This window comes from Pelobates fuscus, chromosome 6 (assembly GCF_036172605.1).
Source record: "Pelobates fuscus isolate aPelFus1 chromosome 6, aPelFus1.pri, whole genome shotgun sequence".
Taxonomy (NCBI): domain Eukaryota; kingdom Metazoa; phylum Chordata; class Amphibia; order Anura; family Pelobatidae; genus Pelobates; species Pelobates fuscus.
Window position 1 is genome coordinate 7,476,045 of NC_086322.1, and position 18,149 is coordinate 7,494,193.

The 18,149-nt window shown below is 35.5% G+C and overlaps 9 non-coding genes across 9 annotated transcripts; all 9 read left to right on the forward strand.

Annotated features, from left to right (window-relative positions):
* Positions 1–4,318: 4,318 nt before the first annotated feature.
* TRNAP-AGG (transfer RNA proline (anticodon AGG)) lies at positions 4,319–4,390 on the forward strand. Its single transcript has one exon. It is a non-coding gene; the product is annotated as a tRNA-Pro (tRNA).
* Positions 4,391–5,418: 1,028 nt separating this feature from the next.
* Positions 5,419–5,490, forward strand: TRNAP-AGG (transfer RNA proline (anticodon AGG)). Its single transcript has one exon. It is a non-coding gene; the product is annotated as a tRNA-Pro (tRNA).
* A 2,124-nt stretch (positions 5,491–7,614) lies between these two features.
* On the forward strand, positions 7,615–7,686 carry TRNAP-AGG (transfer RNA proline (anticodon AGG)). The gene has a single exon. It is a non-coding gene; the product is annotated as a tRNA-Pro (tRNA).
* A 3,225-nt stretch (positions 7,687–10,911) lies between these two features.
* TRNAP-AGG (transfer RNA proline (anticodon AGG)) lies at positions 10,912–10,983 on the forward strand. The gene has a single exon. It is a non-coding gene; the product is annotated as a tRNA-Pro (tRNA).
* A 2,130-nt stretch (positions 10,984–13,113) lies between these two features.
* On the forward strand, positions 13,114–13,185 carry TRNAP-AGG (transfer RNA proline (anticodon AGG)). The gene has a single exon. It is a non-coding gene; the product is annotated as a tRNA-Pro (tRNA).
* A 1,028-nt stretch (positions 13,186–14,213) lies between these two features.
* Positions 14,214–14,285, forward strand: TRNAP-AGG (transfer RNA proline (anticodon AGG)). The gene has a single exon. It is a non-coding gene; the product is annotated as a tRNA-Pro (tRNA).
* A 1,023-nt stretch (positions 14,286–15,308) lies between these two features.
* On the forward strand, positions 15,309–15,380 carry TRNAP-AGG (transfer RNA proline (anticodon AGG)). The gene has a single exon. It is a non-coding gene; the product is annotated as a tRNA-Pro (tRNA).
* A 1,031-nt stretch (positions 15,381–16,411) lies between these two features.
* On the forward strand, positions 16,412–16,483 carry TRNAP-AGG (transfer RNA proline (anticodon AGG)). Its single transcript has one exon. It is a non-coding gene; the product is annotated as a tRNA-Pro (tRNA).
* A 1,027-nt stretch (positions 16,484–17,510) lies between these two features.
* Positions 17,511–17,582, forward strand: TRNAP-AGG (transfer RNA proline (anticodon AGG)). Its single transcript has one exon. It is a non-coding gene; the product is annotated as a tRNA-Pro (tRNA).
* Positions 17,583–18,149: the final 567 nt, after the last annotated feature.

Genomic DNA, 18,149 nt, shown 5'->3' on the forward strand with positions numbered 1-18,149 from the left:
AAGCATTTGGTGTTTTTTCTTTTGAAACACTTCGAACTGTGTTTAATATAGTCAGCAAAAATCACTTATAGCAAAACCCTTCAAGTGCTCCAAAGAGAAGATGTTGGCATGCCACCATCAATATATATATTTCCTGGTGCTTCTGATATCACCTTTCAAAGCTAACATCTTATATTAATACTCGTTTAGCTTTTACTTAGAAATGTATGAGAGAAATCATAAAAAATGTGTCGTTTTCATTATCAACCATTTAAAATCAATGGTTTATCGTAAGTCATTAATGCAAGTCCTAACTGCTCAGATGACGCTTTTAAGACTGCAAAGTCTTTCTTAAGACTGCAAAATCTTTGTTAACAACAAACAAAGGGGAAAAAATATATGTTTTGACATACGGAATTCTATTTTTATTCATACTTAGACTTGTGCAAATATGTGATGGAGAGGGTAGGTTTGAATCAAATTCCTTCCAGTACACGCCTGAATGTATCGATGAATAAAACTGTAAAGGTAAATTCAAGGCAGTCGTTACGTTCGACTGTGGATTCAAGTTATGGAACCAGGCCAACCTCCCCAAACATTATTTTGCACAAGACTATTTATAATTAATTTCTCCTCTGCACATCTTTACTTTATTTTCAACATGGTGATAGCATGCAGAATATGAGAAAGAAAGTTAAATCCTTCATGTGCTTTTCCAACATATATTAGAACCACAAATTTCTCCTAAACCAACAAAGCCCTCATAAACAATTAAGAAATGAATGGACATTTTAAGTCTTCCCCAGCAATTTGACCAGAAGCAGACTCAACTTTGACAACAGTCAATATGATTTATCACCATCGTACATAAACCTCAACTGTTAATTCACCCATACAATGAAAATTATATTGGAAAAACAGATCCTATTGAGGAATTTTAAAATCCTCACTTCAAAACGAAAACTTTGTTTCTATTTTGAGAACACAAACGCTGTCTGGCGCGTTAGTCTGGCAATTTTTTTCCTAAAACCCAACTAATGTAATGGCTCGTTGGTCTAGGGGTATGATTCTCGCTTAGGGTGCGAGAGGTCCCGGGTTCAAATCCTGGACGAGCCCAAGCATTTGGTGTTTTTTCTTTTGAAACACGTAGCTTCGAACTGTGTTTAATATAGTCAGCAAAAATCACTTATAGCAAAACCCTTCAAGTGATCCAAAGAGAAGATGTTGGCATGCCACCATCAATATATATATTTCCTGGTGCTTCTGATATCACCTTTCAAAGCTAACATCTTATATTAATACTCGTTTAGCTTTTACTTCGAAATGTATGAGAGAAATCATAAAAAATGTGTCGTTTTCATTATCAACCATTTAAAATCAATGGTTTATCGTAAGTCATTAATGCAAGTCCTAACTGCTCAGATGACGCTTTTAAGACTGCAAAGTCTTTCTTAAGACTGCAAAATCTTTGTTAACAACAAACAAAGGGGAAAAAAATATATGTTTTGACATACGGAATTCTATTTTTATTCATACTTAGACTTGTGCAAATATGTGATGGAGAGGGTAGGTTTGAATCAAATTCCTTCCAGTACACGCCTGAATGTATCGATGAATAAAACTGTAAAGGTAAATTCAAGGCAGTCGTTACGTTCGACTGTGGATTCAAGTTATGGAACCAGGCCAACCTCCCCAAACATTATTTTGCACAAGACTATTTATAATTAATTTCTCCTCTGCACATCTTTACTTTATTTTCAACATGGTGATAGCATGCAGAATATGAGAAAGAAAGTTAAATCCTTCATGTGCTTTTCCAACATATATTAGAACCACAAATTTCTCCTAAACCAACAAAGCCCTCATAAACAATTAAGAAATGAATGGACATTTTAAGTCTTCCCCAGCAATTTGACCAGAAGCAGACTCAACTTTGACAACAGTCAATATGATTTATCACCATCGTACATAAACCTCAACTGTTAATTCACCCATACAATGAAAATGATATTGGAAAAACAGATCCTATTGAGGAATTTTAAAATCCTCACTTCAAAACGAAAACTTTGTTTCTATTTTGAGAACACAAACGCTGTCTGGCGCGTTAGTCTGGCAATTTTTTTCCTAAAACCCAACTAATGTAATGGCTCGTTGGTCTAGGGGTATGATTCTCGCTTAGGGTCCGAGAGGTCCCGGGTTCAAATCCCGGACGAGCCCAAGCATTTGGTGTTTTTTCTTTTGAAACACGTAGCTTCGAACTGTGTTTAATATAGTCAGCAAAAATCACTTATAGCAAAACCCTTCAAGTGCTCCAAAGAGAAGATGTTGGCATGCCACCAACAATATATATATTTCCTGGTGCTTCTGATATCACCTTTCAAAGCTAACATCTTATATTAATACTCGTTTAGCTTTTACTTAGAAATGTATGAGAGAAATCATAAAAAATGTGTCGTTTTCATTATCAACCATTTAAAATCAATGGTTTATCGTAAGTCATTAATGCAAGTCCTAACTGCTCAGATGACGCTTTTAAGACTGCAAAGTCTTTCTTAAGACTGCAAAATCTTTGTTAACAACAAACAAAGGGGAAAAAATATATGTTTTGACATACGGAATTCTATTTTTATTCATACTTAGACTTGTGCAAATATGTGATGGAGAGGGTAGGTTTGAATCAAATTCCTTCCAGTACACGCCTGAATGTATCGATGAATAAAACTGTAAAGGTAAATTCAAGGCAGTCGTTACGTTCGACTGTGGATTCAAGTTATGGAACCAGGCCAACCTCCCCAAACATTATTTTGCACAAGACTATTTATAATTAATTTCTCTTCTGCACAACTTTACTTTATTTTCAACATGGTGATAGCATGCAGAATATGAGAAAGATAGTTAAATCCTTCATGTGCTTTTCCAACATATATTAGAACCACACATTTCTCCTAAACCAACAAAGCCCTCATAAACAATTAAGAAATGAATGGACATTTTAAGTTTCCCCAGCAATTTGACCAGAAGCAGACTCAACTTTGACAACAGTCAATATGATTTATCACCATTGTACATAAACCTCAACTGTTAATTCACCCATACAATGAAAATGATATTGGAAAAACAGATCCTATTGAGGAATTTTAAAATCCTCACTTCAAAACGAAAACTTTGTTTCTATTTTGAGAACACAAACGCTGTCTGGCGCGTTAGTCTGGCAATTTTTTTCCTAAAACCTAACTAATGTAATGGCTCGTTGGTCTAGGGGTATGATTCTCGCTTAGGGTGCGAGAGGTCCCGGGTTCAAATCCTGGACGAGCCCAAGCATTTGGTGTTTTTTCTTTTGAAACACTTCGAACTGTGTTTAATATAGTCAGCAAAAATCACTTATAGCAAAACCCTTCAAGTGCTCCAAAGAGAAGATGTTGGCATGCCACCATCAATATATATATTTCCTGGTGCTTCTGATATCACCTTTCAAAGCTAACATCTTATATTAATACTCGTTTAGCTTTTACTTAGAAATGTATGAGAGAAATCATAAAAAATGTGTCGTTTTCATTATCAACCATTTAAAATCAATGGTTCATCGTAAGTCATTAATGCAAGTCCTAACTGCTCCGATGACGCTTTTAAGACTGCAAAGTCTTTCTTAAGACTGCAAAATCTTTGTTAACAACAAACAAAGGGGAAAAAAATATATGTTTTGACATACGGAATTCTATTTTTATTCATACTTAGACTTGTGCAAATATGTGATGGAGAGGGTAGGTTTGAATCAAATTCCTTCCAGTACACGCCTGAATGTATCGATGAATAAAACTGTAAAGGTAAATTCAAGGCAGTCGTTACGTTCGACTGTGGATTCAAGTTATGGAACCAGGCCAACCTCCCCAAACATTATTTTGCACAAGACTATTTATAATTAATTTCTCCTCTGCACATCTTTACTTTATTTTCAACATGGTGATAGCATGCAGAATATGAGAAAGAAAGTTAAATCCTTCATGTGCTTTTCCAACATATATTAGAACCACAAATTTCTCCTAAACCAACAAAGCCCTCATAAACAATTAAGAAATGAATGGACATTTTAAGTTTCCCCAGCAATTTGACCAGAAGCAGACTCAACTTTGACAACAGTCAATATGATTTATCACCATTGTACATAAACCTCAACTGTTAATTCACCCATACAATGAAAATGATATTGGAAAAACAGATCCTATTGAGGAATTTTAAAATCCTCACTTCAAAACGAAAACTTTGTTTCTATTTTGAGAACACAAACGCTGTCTGGCGCGTTAGTCTGGCAATTTTTTTCCTAAAACCCAACTAATGTAATGGCTCGTTGGTCTAGGGGTATGATTCTCGCTTAGGGTGCGAGAGGTCCCGGGTTCAAATCCCGGACGAGCCCAAGCATTTGGTGTTTTTTCTTTTGAAACACGTAGCTTCGAACTGTGTTTAATATAGTCAGCAAAAATCACTTATAGCAAAACCCTTCAAGTGCTCCAAAGAGAAGATGTTGGCATGCCACCATCAATATATATATTTCCTGGTGCTTCTGATATCACCTTTCAAAGCTAACATCTTATATTAATACTCGTTTAGCTTTTACTTAGAAATGTATGAGAGAAATCATAAAAAATGTGTCGTTTTCATTATCAACCATTTAAAATCAATGGTTCATCGTAAGTCATTAATGCAAGTCCTAACTGCTCCGATGACGCTTTTAAGACTGCAAAGTCTTTCTTAAGACTGCAAAATCTTTGTTAACAACAAACAAAGGGGAAAAAAATATATGTTTTGACATACGGAATTCTATTTTTATTCATACTTAGACTTGTGCAAATATGTGATGGAGAGGGTAGGTTTGAATCAAATTCCTTCCAGTACACGCCTGAATGTATCGATGAATAAAACTGTAAAGGTAAATTCAAGGCAGTCGTTACGTTCGACTGTGGATTCAAGTTATGGAACCAGGCCAACCTCCCCAAACATTATTTTGCACAAGACTATTTATAATTAATTTCTCCTCTGCACATCTTTACTTTATTTTCAACATGGTGATAGCATGCAGAATATGAGAAAGAAAGTTAAATCCTTCATGTGCTTTTCCAACATATATTAGAACCACAAATTTCTCCTAAACCAACAAAGCCCTCATAAACAATTAAGAAATGAATGGACATTTTAAGTTTCCCCAGCAATTTGACCAGAAGCAGACTCAACTTTGACAACAGTCAATATGATTTATCACCATTGTACATAAACCTCAACTGTTAATTCACCCATACAATGAAAATGATATTGGAAAAACAGATCCTATTGAGGAATTTTAAAATCCTCACTTCAAAACGAAAACTTTGTTTCTATTTTGAGAACACAAACGCTGTCTGGCGCGTTAGTCTGGCAATTTTTTTCCTAAAACCCAACTAATGTAATGGCTCGTTGGTCTAGGGGTATGATTCTCGCTTAGGGTGCGAGAGGTCCCGGGTTCAAATCCCGGACGAGCCCAAGCATTTGGTGTTTTTTCTTTTGAAACACGTAGCTTCGAACTGTGTTTAATATAGTCAGCAAAAATCACTTATAGCAAAACCCTTCAAGTGCTCCAAAGAGAAGATGTTGGCATGCCACCATCAATATATATATTTCCTGGTGCTTCTGATATCACCTTTCAAAGCTAACATCTTATATTAATACTCGTTTAGCTTTTACTTAGAAATGTATGAGAGAAATCATAAAAAATGTGTCGTTTTCATTATCAACCATTTAAAATCAATGGTTCATCGTAAGTCATTAATGCAAGTCCTAACTGCTCCGATGACGCTTTTAAGACTGCAAAGTCTTTCTTAAGACTGCAAAATCTTTGTTAACAACAAACAAAGGGGAAAAAAATATATGTTTTGACATACGGAATTCTATTTTTATTCATACTTAGACTTGTGCAAATATGTGATGGAGAGGGTAGGTTTGAATCAAATTCCTTCCAGTACACGCCTGAATGTATCGATGAATAAAACTGTAAAGGTAAATTCAAGGCAGTCGTTACGTTCGACTGTGGATTCAAGTTATGGAACCAGGCCAACCTCCCCAAACATTATTTTGCACAAGACTATTTATAATTAATTTCTCCTCTGCACATCTTTACTTTATTTTCAACATGGTGATAGCATGCAGAATATGAGAAAGAAAGTTAAATCCTTCATGTGCTTTTCCAACATATATTAGAACCACAAATTTCTCCTAAACCAACAAAGCCCTCATAAACAATTAAGAAATGAATGGACATTTTAAGTCTTCCCCAGCAATTTGACCAGAAGCAGACTCAACTTTGACAACAGTCAATATGATTTATCACCATCGTACATAAACCTCAACTGTTAATTCACCCATACAATGAAAATGATATTGGAAAAACAGATCCTATTGAGGAATTTTAAAATCCTCACTTCAAAACGAAAACTTTGTTTCTATTTTGAGAACACAAACGCTGTCTGGCGCGTTAGTCTGGCAATTTTTTTCCTAAAACCCAACTAATGTAATGGCTCGTTGGTCTAGGGGTATGATTCTCGCTTAGGGTGCGAGAGGTCCCGGGTTCAAATCCTGGACGAGCCCAAGCATTTGGTGTTTTTTCTTTTGAAACACTTCGAACTGTGTTTAATATAGTCAGCAAAAATCACTTATAGCAAAACCCTTCAAGTGCTCCAAAGAGAAGATGTTGGCATGCCACCATCAATATATATATTTCCTGGTGCTTCTGATATCACCTTTCAAAGCTAACATCTTATATTAATACTCGTTTAGCTTTTACTTAGAAATGTATGAGAGAAATCATAAAAAATGTGTCGTTTTCATTATCAACCATTTAAAATCAATGGTTTATCGTAAGTCATTAATGCAAGTCCTAACTGCTCCGATGACGCTTTTAAGACTGCAAAGTCTTTCTTAAGACTGCAAAATCTTTGTTAACAACAAACAAAGGGGAAAAAATACATGTTTTGACATACGGAATTCTATTTTTATTCATACTTAGACTTGTGCAAATATGTGATGGAGAGGGTAGGTTTGAATCAAATTCCTTCCAGTACACGCCTGAATGTATCGATGAATAAAACTGTAAAGGTAAATTCAAGGCAGTCGTTACGTTCGACTGTGGATTCAAGTTATGGAACCAGGCCAACCTCCCCAAACATTATTTTGCACAAGACTATTTATAATTAATTTCTCCTCTGCACATCTTTACTTTATTTTCAACATGGTGATAGCATGCAGAATATGAGAAAGAAAGTTAAATCCTTCATGTGCTTTTCCAACATATACTAGAACCACAAATTTCTCCTAAACCAACAAAGCCCTCATAAACAATTAAGAAATGAATGGACATTTTAAGTCTTCCCCAGCAATTTGACCAGAAGCAGACTCAACTTTGACAACAGTCAATATGATTTATCACCATCGTACATAAACCTCAACTGTTAATTCACCCATACAATGAAAATGATATTGGAAAAACAGATCCTATTGAGGAATTTTAAAATCCTCACTTCAAAACGAAAACTTTGTTTCTATTTTGAGAACACAAACGCTGTCTGGCGCGTTAGTCTGGCAATTTTTTTCCTAAAACCCAACTAATGTAATGGCTCGTTGGTCTAGGGGTATGATTCTCGCTTAGGGTGCGAGAGGTCCCGGGTTCAAATCCCGGACGAGCCCAAGCATTTGGTGTTTTTTCTTTTGAAACACGTAGCTTCGAACTGTGTTTAATATAGTCAGCAAAAATCACTTATAGCAAAACCCTTCAAGTGCTCCAAAGAGAAGATGTTGGCATGCCACCATCAATATATATATTTCCTGGTGCTTCTGATATCACCTTTCAAAGCTAACATCTTATATTAATACTCGTTTAGCTTTTACTTAGAAATGTATGAGAGAAATCATAAAAAATGTGTCGTTTTCATTATCAACCATTTAAAATCAATGGTTCATCGTAAGTCATTAATGCAAGTCCTAACTGCTCAGATGACGCTTTTAAGACTGCAAAGTCTTTCTTAAGACTGCAAAATCTTTGTTAACAACAAACAAAGGGGAAAAAAATATATGTTTTGACATACGGAATTCTATTTTTATTCATACTTAGACTTGTGCAAATATGTGATGGAGAGGGTAGGTTTGAATCAAATTCCTTCCAGTACACGCCTGAATGTATCGATGAATAAAACTGTAAAGGTAAATTCAAGGCAGTCGTTACGTTCGACTGTGGATTCAAGTTATGGAACCAGGCCAACCTCCCCAAACATTATTTTGCACAAGACTATTTATAATTAATTTCTCCTCTGCACATCTTTACTTTATTTTCAACATGGTGATAGCATGCAGAATATGAGAAAGAAAGTTAAATCCTTCATGTGCTTTTCCAACATATATTAGAACCACAAATTTCTCCTAAACCAACAAAGCCCTCATAAACAATTAAGAAATGAATGGACATTTTAAGTCTTCCCCAGCAATTTGACCAGAAGCAGACTCAACTTTGACAACAGTCAATATGATTTATCACCATCGTACATAAACCTCAACTGTTAATTCACCCATACAATGAAAATTATATTGGAAAAACAGATCCTATTGAGGAATTTTAAAATCCTCACTTCAAAACGAAAACTTTGTTTCTATTTTGAGAACACAAACGCTGTCTGGCGCGTTAGTCTGGCAATTTTTTACCTAAAACCCAACTAATGTAATGGCTCGTTGGTCTAGGGGTATGATTCTCGCTTAGGGTGCGAGAGGTCCCGGGTTCAAATCCTGGACGAGCCCAAGCATTTGGTGTTTTTTCTTTTGAAACACGTAGCTTCGAACTGTGTTTAATATAGTCAGCAAAAATCACTTATAGCAAAACCCTTCAAGTGCTCCAAAGAGAAGATGTTGGCATGCCACCATCAATATATATATTTCCTGGTGCTTCTGATATCACCTTTCGAAGCTAACATCTTATATTAATACTCGTTTAGCTTTTACTTAGAAATGTATGAGAGAAATCATAAAAAATGTGTCGTTTTCATTATCAACCATTTAAAATCAATGGTTCATCGTAAGTCATTAATGCAAGTCCTAACTGCTCAGATGACGCTTTTAAGACTGCAAAGTCTTTCTTAAGACTGCAAAATCTTTGTTAACAACAAACAAAGGGGAAAAAAATATATGTTTTCACATACGGAATTCTATTTTTATTCATACTTAGACTTGTGCAAATATGTGATGGAGAGGGTAGGTTTGAATCAAATTCCTTCCAGTACACGCCTGAATGTATCGATGAATAAAACTGTAAAGGTAAATTCAAGGCAGTCGTTACGTTCGACTGTGGATTCAAGTTATGGAACCAGGCCAACCTCCCCAAACATTATTTTGCACAAGACTATTTATAATTAATTTCTCCTCTGCACATCTTTACTTTATTTTCAACATGGTGATAGCATGCAGAATATGAGAAAGAAAGTTAAATCCTTCATGTGCTTTTCCAACATATATTAGAACCACAAATTTCTCCTAAACCAACAAAGCCCTCATAAACAATTAAGAAATGAATGGACATTTTAAGTCTTCCCCAGCAATTTGACCAGAAGCAGACTCAACTTTGACAACAGTCAATATGATTTATCACCATCGTACATAAACCTCAACTGTTAATTCACCCATACAATGAAAATGATATTGGAAAAACAGATCCTATTGAGGAATTTTAAAATCCTCACTTCAAAACGAAAACTTTGTTTCTATTTTGAGAACACAAACGCTGTCTGGCGCGTTAGTCTGGCAATTTTTTTCCTAAAACCCAACTAATGTAATGGCTCGTTGGTCTAGGGGTATGATTCTCGCTTAGGGTGCGAGAGGTCCCGGGTTCAAATCCTGGACGAGCCCAAGCATTTGGTGTTTTTTCTTTTGAAACACTTCGAACTGTGTTTAATATAGTCAGCAAAAATCACTTATAGCAAAACCCTTCAAGTGCTCCAAAGAGAAGATGTTGGCATGCCACCATCAATATATATATTTCCTGGTGCTTCTGATATCACCTTTCAAAGCTAACATCTTATATTAATACTCGTTTAGCTTTTACTTAGAAATGTATGAGAGAAATCATAAAAAATGTGTCGTTTTCATTATCAACCATTTAAAATCAATGGTTTATCGTAAGTCATTAATGCAAGTCCTAACTGCTCCGATGACGCTTTTAAGACTGCAAAGTCTTTCTTAAGACTGCAAAATCTTTGTTAACAACAAACAAAGGGGAAAAAATACATGTTTTGACATACGGAATTCTATTTTTATTCATACTTAGACTTGTGCAAATATGTGATGGAGAGGGTAGGTTTGAATCAAATTCCTTCCAGTACACGCCTGAATGTATCGATGAATAAAACTGTAAAGGTAAATTCAAGGCAGTCGTTACGTTCGACTGTGGATTCAAGTTATGGAACCAGGCCAACCTCCCCAAACATTATTTTGCACAAGACTATTTATAATTAATTTCTCCTCTGCACATCTTTACTTTATTTTCAACATGGTGATAGCATGCAGAATATGAGAAAGAAAGTTAAATCCTTCATGTGCTTTTCCAACATATACTAGAACCACAAATTTCTCCTAAACCAACAAAGCCCTCATAAACAATTAAGAAATGAATGGACATTTTAAGTCTTCCCCAGCAATTTGACCAGAAGCAGACTCAACTTTGACAACAGTCAATATGATTTATCACCATCGTACATAAACCTCAACTGTTAATTCACCCATACAATGAAAATGATATTGGAAAAACAGATCCTATTGAGGAATTTTAAAATCCTCACTTCAAAACGAAAACTTTGTTTCTATTTTGAGAACACAAACGCTGTCTGGCGCGTTAGTCTGGCAATTTTTTTCCTAAAACCCAACTAATGTAATGGCTCGTTGGTCTAGGGGTATGATTCTCGCTTAGGGTGCGAGAGGTCCCGGGTTCAAATCCCGGACGAGCCCAAGCATTTGGTGTTTTTTCTTTTGAAACACGTAGCTTCGAACTGTGTTTAATATAGTCAGCAAAAATCACTTATAGCAAAACCCTTCAAGTGCTCCAAAGAGAAGATGTTGGCATGCCACCATCAATATATATATTTCCTGGTGCTTCTGATATCACCTTTCAAAGCTAACATCTTATATTAATACTCGTTTAGCTTTTACTTAGAAATGTATGAGAGAAATCATAAAAAATGTGTCGTTTTCATTATCAACCATTTAAAATCAATGGTTCATCGTAAGTCATTAATGCAAGTCCTAACTGCTCAGATGACGCTTTTAAGACTGCAAAGTCTTTCTTAAGACTGCAAAATCTTTGTTAACAACAAACAAAGGGGAAAAAAATATATGTTTTGACATACGGAATTCTATTTTTATTCATACTTAGACTTGTGCAAATATGTGATGGAGAGGGTAGGTTTGAATCAAATTCCTTCCAGTACACGCCTGAATGTATCGATGAATAAAACTGTAAAGGTAAATTCAAGGCAGTCGTTACGTTCGACTGTGGATTCAAGTTATGGAACCAGGCCAACCTCCCCAAACATTATTTTGCACAAGACTATTTATAATTAATTTCTCCTCTGCACATCTTTACTTTATTTTCAACATGGTGATAGCATGCAGAATATGAGAAAGAAAGTTAAATCCTTCATGTGCTTTTCCAACATATATTAGAACCACAAATTTCTCCTAAACCAACAAAGCCCTCATAAACAATTAAGAAATGAATGGACATTTTAAGTCTTCCCCAGCAATTTGACCAGAAGCAGACTCAACTTTGACAACAGTCAATATGATTTATCACCATCGTACATAAACCTCAACTGTTAATTCACCCATACAATGAAAATTATATTGGAAAAACAGATCCTATTGAGGAATTTTAAAATCCTCACTTCAAAACGAAAACTTTGTTTCTATTTTGAGAACACAAACGCTGTCTGGCGCGTTAGTCTGGCAATTTTTTACCTAAAACCCAACTAATGTAATGGCTCGTTGGTCTAGGGGTATGATTCTCGCTTAGGGTGCGAGAGGTCCCGGGTTCAAATCCTGGACGAGCCCAAGCATTTGGTGTTTTTTCTTTTGAAACACGTAGCTTCGAACTGTGTTTAATATAGTCAGCAAAAATCACTTATAGCAAAACCCTTCAAGTGCTCCAAAGAGAAGATGTTGGCATGCCACCATCAATATATATATTTCCTGGTGCTTCTGATATCACCTTTCGAAGCTAACATCTTATATTAATACTCGTTTAGCTTTTACTTAGAAATGTATGAGAGAAATCATAAAAAATGTGTCGTTTTCATTATCAACCATTTAAAATCAATGGTTCATCGTAAGTCATTAATGCAAGTCCTAACTGCTCAGATGACGCTTTTAAGACTGCAAAGTCTTTCTTAAGACTGCAAAATCTTTGTTAACAACAAACAAAGGGGAAAAAAATATATGTTTTCACATACGGAATTCTATTTTTATTCATACTTAGACTTGTGCAAATATGTGATGGAGAGGGTAGGTTTGAATCAAATTCCTTCCAGTACACGCCTGAATGTATCGATGAATAAAACTGTAAAGGTAAATTCAAGGCAGTCGTTACGTTCGACTGTGGATTCAAGTTATGGAACCAGGCCAACCTCCCCAAACATTATTTTGCACAAGACTATTTATAATTAATTTCTCCTCTGCACATCTTTACTTTATTTTCAACATGGTGATAGCATGCAGAATATGAGAAAGAAAGTTAAATCCTTCATGTGCTTTTCCAACATATATTAGAACCACAAATTTCTCCTAAACCAACAAAGCCCTCATAAACAATTAAGAAATGAATGGACATTTTAAGTCTTCCCCAGCAATTTGACCAGAAGCAGACTCAACTTTGACAACAGTCAATATGATTTATCACCATCGTACATAAACCTCAACTGTTAATTCACCCATACAATGAAAATGATATTGGAAAAACAGATCCTATTGAGGAATTTTAAAATCCTCACTTCACAACGAAAACTTTGTTTCTATTTTGAGAACACAAACGCTGTCTGGCGCGTTAGTCTGGCAATTTTTTTCCTAAAACCCAACTAATGTAATGGCTCGTTGGTCTAGGGGTATGATTCTCGCTTAGGGTGCGAGAGGTCCCGGGTTCAAATCCCGGACGAGCCCAAGCATTTGGTGTTTTTTCTTTTGAAACACGTAGCTTCGAACTGTGTTTAATATAGTCAGCAAAAATCACTTATAGCAAAACCCTTCAAGTGCTCCAAAGAGAAGATGTTGGCATGCCACCATCAATATATATATTTCCTGGTGCTTCTGATATCACCTTTCAAAGCTAACATCTTATATTAATACTCGTTTAGCTTTTACTTAGAAATGTATGAGAGAAATCCTTAAAAATGTGTCGTTTTCATTATCAACCATTTAAAATCAATGGTTTATCGTAAGTCATTAATGCAAGTCCTAACTGCTCAGATGACGCTTTTAAGACTGCAAAGTCTTTCTTAAGACTGCAAAATCTTTGTTAACAACAAACAAAGGGGAAAAAATATATGTTTTGACATACGGAATTCTATTTTTATTCATACTTAGACTTGTGCAAATATGTGATGGAGAGGGTAGGTTTGAATCAAATTCCTTCCAGTACACGCCTGAATGTATCGATGAATAAAACTGTAAAGGTAAATTCAAGGCAGTCGTTACGTTCGACTGTGGATTCAAGTTATGGAACCAGGCCAACCTCCCCAAACATTATTTTGCACAAGACTATTTATAATTAATTTCTCCTCTGCACAACTTTACTTTATTTTCAACATGGTGATAGCATGCAGAATATGAGAAAGAAAGTTAAATCCTTCATGTGCTTTTCCAACATATATTAGAACCACAAATTTCTCCTAAACCAACAAAGCCCTCATAAACAATTAAGAAATGAATGGACATTTTAAGTCTTCCCCAGCAATTTGACCAGAAGCAGACTCAACTTTGACAACAGTCAATATGATTTATCACCATCGTACATAAACCTCAACTGTTAATTCACCCATACAATGAAAATGATATTGGAAAAACAGATCCTATTGAGGAATTTTAAAATCCTCACTTCAAAACGAAAACTTTGTTTCTATTTTGAGAACACAAACGCTGTCTGGCGCGTTAGTCTGGCAATTTTTTTCCTAAAACCCAACTAATGTAATGGCTCGTTGGTCTAGGGGTATGATTCTCGCTTAGGGTGCGAGAGGTCCCGGGTTCAAATCCCGGACGAGCCCAAGCATTTGGTGTTTTTTCTTTTGAAACACGTAGCTTCGAACTGTGTTTAATATAGTCAGCAAAAATCACTTATAGCAAAACCCTTCAAGTGCTCCAAAGAGAAGATGTTGGCATGCCACCATCAATATATATATTTCCTGGTGCTTCTGATATCACCTTTCAAAGCTAACATCTTATATTAATACTCGTTTAGCTTTTACTTAGAAATGTATGAGAGAAATCATAAAAAATGTGTCGTTTTCATTATCAACCATTTAAAATCAATGGTTTATCGTAAGTCATTAATGCAAGTCCTAACTGCTCAGATGACGCTTTTAAGACTGCAAAGTCTTTCTTAAGACTGCAAAATCTTTGTTAACAACAAACGGGAAAAAATACATGTTTTGACATACGGAATTCTATTTTTATTCATACTTAGACTTGTGCAAATATGTGATGGAGAGGGTAGGTTTGAATCAAATTCCTTCAAGTACACGCCTGAATGTATCGATGAATAAAACTGTAAAGGTAAATTCAAGGCAGTCATTACGTTCGACTGTGGATTCAAGTTATGGAACCAGGCCAACCTCCCCAAACATTATTTTGCACAAGACTATTTATAATTAATTTCTCCTCTGCACATCTTTACTTTATTTTCAACATGGTGATAGCATGCAGAATATGAGAAAGAAAGTTAAATCCTTCATGTGCTTTTCCAACATATATTAGAACCACAAATTTCTCCTAAACCAACAAAGCCCTCATAAACAATTAAGAAATGAATGGACATTTTAAGTTTCCCCAGCAATTTGACCAGAAGCAGACTCAACTTTGACAACAGTCAATATGATTTATCACCATCGTACATAAACCTCAACTGTTAATTCACCCATACAATGAAAATGATATTGGAAAAACAGATCCTATTGAGGAATTTTAAAATCCTCACTTCAAAACGAAAACTTTGTTTCTATTTTGAGAACACAAACGCTGTCTGGCGCGTTAGTCTGGCAATTTTTTTCCTAAAACCCAACTAATGTAATGGCTCGTTGGTCTAGGGGTATGATTCTCGCTTAGGGTGCGAGAGGTCCCGGGTTCAAATCCCGGACGAGCCCAAGCATTTGGTGTTTTTTCTTTTGAAACACGTAGCTTCGAACTGTGTTTAATATAGTCAGCAAAAATCACTTATAGCAAAACCCTTCAAGTGCTCCAAAGAGAAGATGTTGGCATGCCACCATCAATATATATATATTTCCTGGTGCTTCTGATATCACCTTTCAAAGCTAACATCTTATATTAATACTCGTTTAGCTTTTACTTAGAAATGTATGAGAGAAATCATAAAAAATGTGTCGTTTTCATTATCAACCATTTAAAATCAATGGTTTATCGTAAGTCATTAATGCAAGTCCTAACTGCTCAGATGACGCTTTTAAGACTGCAAAGTCTTTCTTAAGACTGCAAAATCTTTGTTAACAACAAACAAAGGGGAAAAAAATATATGTTTTGACATACGGAATTCTAATTTTATTCATACTTAGACTTGTGCAAATATGTGATGGAGAGGGTAGGTTTGAATCAAATTCCTTCCAGTACACGCCTGAATGTATCGATGAATAAAACTGTAAAGGTAAATTCAAGGCAGTCGTTACGTTCGACTGTGGATTCAAGTTATGGAACCAGGCCAACCTCCCCAAACATTATTTTGCACAAGACTATTTATAATTAATTTCTCCTCTGCACATCTTTACTTTATTTTCAACATGGTGATAGCATGCAGAATATGAGAAAGAAAGTTAAATCCTTCATGTGCTTTTCCAACATATATTAGAACCACAAATTTCTCCTAAACCAACAAAGCCCTCATAAACAATTAAGAAATGAATGGACATTTTAAGTCTTCCCCAGCAATTTGACCAGAAGCAGACTCAACTTTGACAACAGTCAATATGATTTATCACCATCGTACATAAACCTCAACTGTTAATTCACCCATACAATGAAAATGATATTGGAAAAACAGATCCTATTGAGGAATTTTAAAATCCTCACTTCACAACGAAAACTTTGTTTCTATTTTGAGAACACAAACGCTGTCTGGCGCGTTAGTCTGGCAATTTTTTTCCTAAAACCCAACTAATGTAATGGCTCGTTGGTCTAGGGGTATGATTCTCGCTTAGGGTGCGAGAGGTCCCGGGTTCAAATCCCGGACGAGCCCAAGCATTTGGTGTTTTTTCTTTTGAAACACGTAGCTTCGAACTGTGTTTAATATAGTCAGCAAAAATCACTTATAGCAAAACCCTTCAAGTGCTCCAAAGAGAAGATGTTGGCATGCCACCATCAATATATATATTTCCTGGTGCTTCTGATATCACCTTTCAAAGCTAACATCTTATATTAATACTCGTTTAGCTTTTACTTAGAAATGTATGAGAGAAATCATAAAAAATGTGTCGTTTTCATTATCAACCATTTAAAATCAATGGTTTATCGTAAGTCATTAATGCAAGTCCTAACTGCTCAGATGACGCTTTTAAGACTGCAAAGTCTTTCTTAAGACTGCAAAATCTTTGTTAACAACAAACAAAGGGGAAAAAATACATGTTTTGACATACGGAATTCTATTTTTATTCATACTTAGACTTGTGCAAATATGTGATGGAGAGGGTAGGTTTGAATCAAATTCCTTCAAGTACACGCCTGAATGTATCGATGAATAAAACTGTAAAGGTAAATTCAAGGCAGTCATTACGTTCGACTGTGGATTCAAGTTATGGAACCAGGCCAACCTCCCCAAACATTATTTTGCACAAGACTATTTATAATTAATTTCTCCTCTGCACATCTTTACTTTATTTTCAACATGGTGATAGCATGCAGAATATGAGAAAGAAAGTTAAATCCTTCATGTGCTTTTCCAACATATATTAGAACCACAAATTTCTCCTAAACCAACAAAGCCCTCATAAACAATTAAGAAATGAATGGACATTTTAAGTTTCCCCAGCAATTTGACCAGAAGCAGACTCAACTTTGACAACAGTCAATATGATTTATCACCATCGTACATAAACCTCAACTGTTAATTCACCCATACAATGAAAATGATATTGGAAAAACAGATCCTATTGAGGAATTTTAAAATCCTCACTTCAAAACGAAAACTTTGTTTCTATTTTGAGAACACAAACGCTGTCTGGCGCGTTAGTCTGGCAATTTTTTTCCTAAAACCCAACTAATGTAATGGCTCGTTGGTCTAGGGGTATGATTCTCGCTTAGGGTGCGAGAGGTCCCGGGTTCAAATCCCGGACGAGCCCAAGCATTTGGTGTTTTTTCTTTTGAAACACGTAGCTTCGAACTGTGTTTAATATAGTCAGCAAAAATCACTTATAGCAAAACCCTTCAAGTGCTCCAAAGAGAAGATGTTGGCATGCCACCATCAATATATATATATTTCCTGGTGCTTCTGATATCACCTTTCAAAGCTAACATCTTATATTAATACTCGTTTAGCTTTTACTTAGAAATGTATGAGAGAAATCATAAAAAATGTGTCGTTTTCATTATCAACCATTTAAAATCAATGGTTTATCGTAAGTCATTAATGCAAGTCCTAACTGCTCAGATGACGCTTTTAAGACTGCAAAGTCTTTCTTAAGACTGCAAAATCTTTGTTAACAACAAACGGGAAAAAATACATGTTTTGACATACGGAATTCTATTTTTATTCATACTTAGACTTGTGCAAATATGTGATGGAGAGGGTAGGTTTGAATCAAATTCCTTCAAGTACACGCCTGAATGTATCGATGAATAAAACTGTAAAGGTAAATTCAAGGCAGTCATTACGTTCGACTGTGGATTCAAGTTATGGAACCAGGCCA